Source organism: Sapajus apella, unplaced genomic scaffold (assembly GCF_009761245.1).
Source record: "Sapajus apella isolate SASKATOON/1434 unplaced genomic scaffold, GSC_monkey_1.0 scaffold3, whole genome shotgun sequence".
NCBI lineage: Eukaryota > Metazoa > Chordata > Mammalia > Primates > Cebidae > Sapajus > Sapajus apella.
In genome coordinates this window covers 66,570,807-66,576,806 of record NW_022436943.1, presented here as the reverse complement: position 1 = coordinate 66,576,806, position 6,000 = coordinate 66,570,807, and the positions used below count along the sequence as shown (strand labels likewise).

Sequence of the window (6,000 nt, the reverse complement as noted above, 5' to 3'; positions counted from 1 at the left end):
CACCACCATGCCCAGCTAATTTTTTTTGTATTTTTAGTAGAGACGGGGTTTCATCATGTTGACCAGGATGGTCTCGATCTCTTGACCTCGTGATCCACCCGCCTCGGCCTCCCAAAGTGCTGGGATTACAGGCTTGAGCCACCGCGCCTGGCCTCTCTTTTTTTTTTTTAAGATGGGGTTTCACCATGTTGGTCAGGCTGGTCTTGAACTCCCAACCTCAGGTGATCCGCCCACCTTGGCCTCCAAAGTGCTTGGATGACAGGCGTGAGCCACCACGCCCAGCCTCTCTGATGCTCTCTTTCCCTCCCTCCCTCTCTCTCCCCCGCTTTTCTTTCTTTCTTTTTTCCTTTTGCAACAAAGTCTCACTCTGTCACCAGGCTGGAGTACGGTGGCACCATCTCAGCTCACTGCAACTTCTGCCTCCTGGGTTCAAGCGATTATCCTGCCTCAGCCACCCAGGTAGCTGGGACTACAGGCATGTGCCACCACACCCAGCTAATTTTTGTATTTTTAGTAGAGATGGGGTTTCACCATATTGGTCAGGATGGTCTCCATCTTTTGACCTCATGATCCGCCCACCTCAGCCTCCCAAAGTGCTGGGATTACAGGCGTGAGCCATCACGCCTGGCCCTCTGATGCACTCTTAAGATGACAACACCTTTATAATGTAACCTTCTATATGTAAAGAGAAGATGGCAGACGCAGTGGCTCATGACTATAATCTCAGGACTTTGGGAGGCAGAGGCAGGAGGGTCACTTGAGCCCAGGAGTTCGAGATCAGCCTGGACAACATGGCAAAACCCTGTCTCTATAAAAAATTAGCTGGACATGGTGGTGCACACCTATGGTCCCAGCTACTTGGGAAGCTGAGGTGGGAGAGTCACTTGAGCCCAGGAGGTCAAGTCTGCAGTAAACGGTGGTCGCACCACTGCACTCCAGCCTGGGCAACACGATGAGACCCTGCCAAAACAAAAAAACAAATAACAGAAACGAAGAAAGAAAACGATTCGGTTTCTCCTCTAACATGTTTAATCACAATTTAGTTTTATTACTTAAGTTTCTTTCAGGTAAAAGCTCCTTTGGGTAATATGTACATTTTTTTGAATTGTCATTAAATTTGAGAAAACTGCTTAACAAATCGCTTTTACATATGAGCCATAACAGGTTAGGGCTTGGCTGGGCAAGGTAGCTCACGCCTGTAATCCCAACATTTTGGGAGACTGAGGCAGGAGGATTGCTTCAGGTGAGGTGTCTGAGACCAGCCTGGGGAACACAGCAATACCCTTTCTCTACCGAGGCTGCCGTGAGCTATGACTGTGCCACCGTACTCCAGCCTGTGTGACAGAGCAAGGCTCTGTCTCAAAAAGCAAATAAAAAACCCCAGAACCCCAAAAAACAAAAAAATGAATTTGAGCTCCTGTTTTCTTGCTTATGACTAACCTGAAATCCTCTCTGAGTTGACACTTAGCCAATTTCGTCAGCTGTTGTGTCATGACCTGCCGCGGAGGGAGGTGGGTGTTTCTGGAAGCCATTTCTACGCCTCAGTGACTAGCGATGGCGTAACTATATCAGGAAGTGACTGTTCCCACGAAATCCAAGCAAAACGTACCCTCAACTCAACCTCCCAGGAGCTGGACCCCACAACGCCCCCTCCAGCTCCTGCAGCAGGGGAGGGAGTGACTGATGGCCCATTGCAGGCGGAAGAGACAGTTTTAGCTGGTTGTGGTTAAGATATTTCACTTTTGCAAATTTTACGAAATATACGACTCTGTAAATACTTTGCTGGGGCCCAAGCTGGGAAGAGGCTGTGGGGGTGAGGATCCTGTAACTGCTCCCCGACACTTCCTGGTGAGCCTGTTTCTTCTTGAGCCCCAAACCCTTAGGGCAGCACAGGCGCATCCCAGCAGAAGTGCCCCGCCCTGGCAGGGGCTGACATCCAGCTGGCAGCGGGTAGAGCCTTCAGCAGACCGTGCCTTCATTCCATTGGGCTGACAAGGGTGTGGGAGACCAGTGAGTCCCAGGGACATGAGCTCACTGCCATGCTCCTAGGCTTTAAGGTGGGTCAGTAGTATTTAACATGGTCCAGTGGGAGGTAAGACATTCCAAAAGCTTGGGCTAGAGGTGCTGGTGGAGGAGCTACAGGCAGGAACAGCAAAGCTGTATCCAGAGTAGGTGTCAGTTCTGGGAAGAACAATCGCTGCTCCTGCAGGTAGGAGGGACCCGAGGTATTTGCTTGTTTGTTTTTGAGCCAGAGACTCATTCTGTTGCCCAGACTGGAGTGCAGTGTCATGATCTTGGCTCACTGCAACCTCCACCTTCCCAGGTTCACGCGATTCTCCGGCCTCAGCTTCCCAAGTAGCTGGGATTACAGGCGCCCACCACCACGCCTGGCTAATTTTTGTATTTGTATTTTTGGTAGAGATGGGGTTTCACCATGTTGGCCAAGTTGGTCTCTAACTCCTGATCTCAGGTGACCCGCCCACCTCTGCCTCCCAAAGTTCTGGGATTACAGGCGTGAGCCACTGTACCCAGCTGGCCGAGGTCTTCGGTTTCTGCTTCTATGGGTTGGACATTCAGCAGTCAGTAGGACCACACAGAGCCACCATCCCTGCCACCATGGCCACTCTGTTCATGGGCCTTTGCATAAGCTAAACTTTGACATCTTTGCCAGCAAAGCCCAGAGTCTGGGCCCCTTCAAAGGCAGTTACTATTGTCTGCTCTTTATCCTGTGTGACAGTCACAGCATCCTGAAGTCAACATATCAAAGGGACACCTGCACCTCCTTGCTTAATGCAGCAGCATTCACAGTAGCCAAGATACGGATTCATCCTAAGATACAGATGGATGAATGGATACAGAAAATGTGGTACGTACACACAATAGAATACCCTTCAGCCACGAAAAGAGTGAAATCCTGCCATTTGCGGCAACCCAGAGGTCATTATGTTAAGTGAGATAAGCCAGGCACAGACATGGAATATTCTCACCCGTATGTGGGAGCTAAAAAAGTTAATCTCGTGGAGGTAGACAGTAGAATGACGGTTCCCAGAGGCTGGAAATGGTGTGTGTGTTTTGGGGTAGTGGTGAAGAGTTTGGTTAATGGGTAGGTGAACATCCAGGTACAAATTCTAAACCAGGCATGGTGGCTCAGTCCTGTAATCCCAGCACTTCGGGAGGCCCAGGTGGGCAGATCATTTGAGGTTAGGCATTCCAGACCAGCCTGGCCAACATGGTGAAGCCCTATCTCTACTAAAAATACAAAAAATTAGCTGGGCGTGGTGGCGCGTGCCTGTAATCCCAGCTACTCAGGAGACTGAGGCAGGAGAATCTCTTGAGCCAGGGAGGCAGAGGTTGCAGTGAGCCGAGACGACACCACGCCACTCCAACCCGGGAAAAGGGACGAAACAACACCAAAAAAAAAAAAAAAAAAGAAAGAAAGGAAAAGAAAAGAAAACTGGACACTTTGGAGCATATCTCGTCAGCTCTGGGTGATGACTGGCCAGTGCCGCTGTGCTTGCTGCTGCTCTTTCAGGCTGTTCAGTGCTTGCCTGGGCGGATTCCACGTGTCTGTCCCCCGCAGTTCGCAGCTTCGGAAGTCTCTGCTCAGCTCCCCCTTCTCCTTCTGTTTCAGAACTTCTGGCTTCCTAGAAGCCATGCTGTGTCAGCATAGTTTAGTGCCCCCCACCAATTGGTCAAAGGTTGGGTTTAAGCTCCTCAGGCCAACAAGTCTCTTGTAGGGTCCCTCAATTTCTCAGAATTTTTTTTTGAGATGGAGTCTTGCTCTGTTGCCCAGGCTGGAGTGCAGTGGTGCAATCTCAGCTCACCGCAACCTCTGCCTCCTGGGTTCAAGCGATTCTCCCACCTCAGCCTCCCGAGTAGCTGGGATTACAGGCACCCACCACCACACCCGACTAATTTCTGTATTTTTAGTAGAGATGGGGTTTTGCCATTTTGACTAAGCTGGTTTGGAACTCCTGACCTCAAGAATCCGCCTGCCTTGGCCTCCCAAAAATGCCCCGATTGCAGGCGTGAGCCACTGTGCCCAGCCTTCTCTCAATTTCCTTCTGTGTCCTGACCAAAAATCAGAGGGCCTTGACCATTTTGTGACCCATTAGCTGCAGGTTTTATCCAGCAGGCTTGAACTTAAACCGGGTCCTTGGACGTTCCCAGGCACTAATAAAGGTACCTGGGTCTACGAGAAGGAGACTGGCCTAGCCCTGAACCAAATGCCTTGAACCCACACATAAACTCCGTTCTCTGGCCCCCTTGGTGTGGGCACACCCTGGTGGAACACCCCTTATCTCTTGCTGTCTGGAGGAGTGCTGCAGCTCTCTATACCGAGGTTCCCCTAATTAATGCTCTGGACTAGTCACCCTGGTGTTTAGTACGTCTTTCTTTGAAACCCCAAAGGCTTCATTTTCTGATAGTTTGGGCACTCCCTTTGTGGGAACCCCCATACCGCTGTTTTGGGGCGATTCCAGCCTGGGGTTCAGTGGGATGAAGTGGCTCTGTCTTTTGCTGATGGATTTGTGTGTGGTTGGAAAGCTTTCCAATCTGCTCCGCATTTAGCAAGCATGACAGGCTAAATAACGACCCCAAAGATACTTAGGCCCAAATCACTGAAGCCTGTGAATGCACCTCATTAGGTGAAAAAGACTTTGCAGATGTGATTAAGTTGAGGAGCTTGAGATGGGAGACGATCCTGGGTGATCCAGGCGGCCCCTGAATGTCATTCCAACCATCCTATAGGAGGGAAATGGAGGGAGATTTGACTACAAGAGAAGGCTGTGCAGCCACCAGGGTAGAGATCAGAGGGATGTGTCTGCAAGCCAAGGAGTGCTGGCACACACCAGGAGCTGGAAGAGGCAAGGCACGTGTTTTCCTCTGGAGCCTCCAGAAGGAACCATGCCTTGTAAAAGCCTTGATTTTAGCCCCATGAGATTCAGCCTGGACGTCTGGTCTCCAGGACAGTAAGATAGTAAGTTTCTGTTGTTTTAAGCCTGCAAGTCTGTGGTGATTTGTGAGGGCAGCAAAGCCAGCATGCCTTCACCACTCAGCTTGGGTGCCCGCTCTGGCTGCTTTGGCTGGGTGCAGCCTGGCACCGTGCAGAACCTTCTGGACTCTCAGGGATGGATGCAGTATCTACAGGGCCCTTTCTTTGTCGTCTCTGTCCCTGGGTTTTGGTTATACTCCAGGCTGATCTGCCATTTTATTTGTGGTTACCACTTTCCTGCAGCTGTCAGCTTTTTCCTAATTGCTGTCCACTGAGCTTCCCACGCCTCCCATACGCCTTAGGCGTGACTTTCCCACACTGTGCTTCCTAAGGGAGGCGGCCCCCTGCAGCCACCGCCGTACGACCGCCTCTCACCGGGGCAGCATCTGCGGACCTGGGGGTGGACGTGCTGGCCTGCTTCTCCCAGAGTGAGACTCCTGTGCTGCTGCAGGTGTTGGGGGATGGGAGGCCTCATGTTCTCTGTGAGTCTCTCCCTGTGTGGTGCCTCTGCCTTGCAGCCAGGAGATGGGAAGAAGGAGCCCGTGTTCTCAGCTGCAGCTCCCGGAGCAGAGCCTCACTCTGTTGCCCAGGCTGGAATGCAGTGGTGTAATCTCGGCTCACTGCAGCCTCCACCTCCCATGTTCAAGTGATTCTTGTGCCTCAGCCTCCTGCGTAGCTGGGATTACAGGCACCTGCCACCATGCCCGGCTAATTTTTGTTGTTTTTAGTAGAGACAGGGTTTCACCAGGTTGGCCAGGATGGTCTCAAACTCCTGACCTTGGGTGATCCACCTGCCTCAGCCTCCCAAAGTGCTGGGATTACAGGCGTGAGCCATCGCACCTGGTGAGTAGAGATTTTATGACAGGGAGCTGGGGACTGGGGGGAGCAGGCTGAGCGCAAGCACCACAGATTCCCCCTGTTCTGACCAAGGCTTAGTATATGTTGTTAAATAAATGCTGCTTGCTTTGCCGTACGCCCCTTGGTCAATTTCCAAAGCCTTCTGGGTG

General features: G+C 51.5%; 1 long non-coding RNA gene across 1 annotated transcript; it reads left to right on the top strand.

The window, feature by feature from the left end:
* Positions 1-1,923: 1,923 nt before the first annotated feature.
* On the top strand, positions 1,924-2,899 carry LOC116535101. The gene is made up of 2 exons (XR_004262042.1): positions 1,924-2,057; positions 2,738-2,899. It is a non-coding gene; the product is annotated as an uncharacterized LOC116535101 (long non-coding RNA).
* The last annotated feature ends 3,101 nt before the right edge of the window (positions 2,900-6,000 follow it).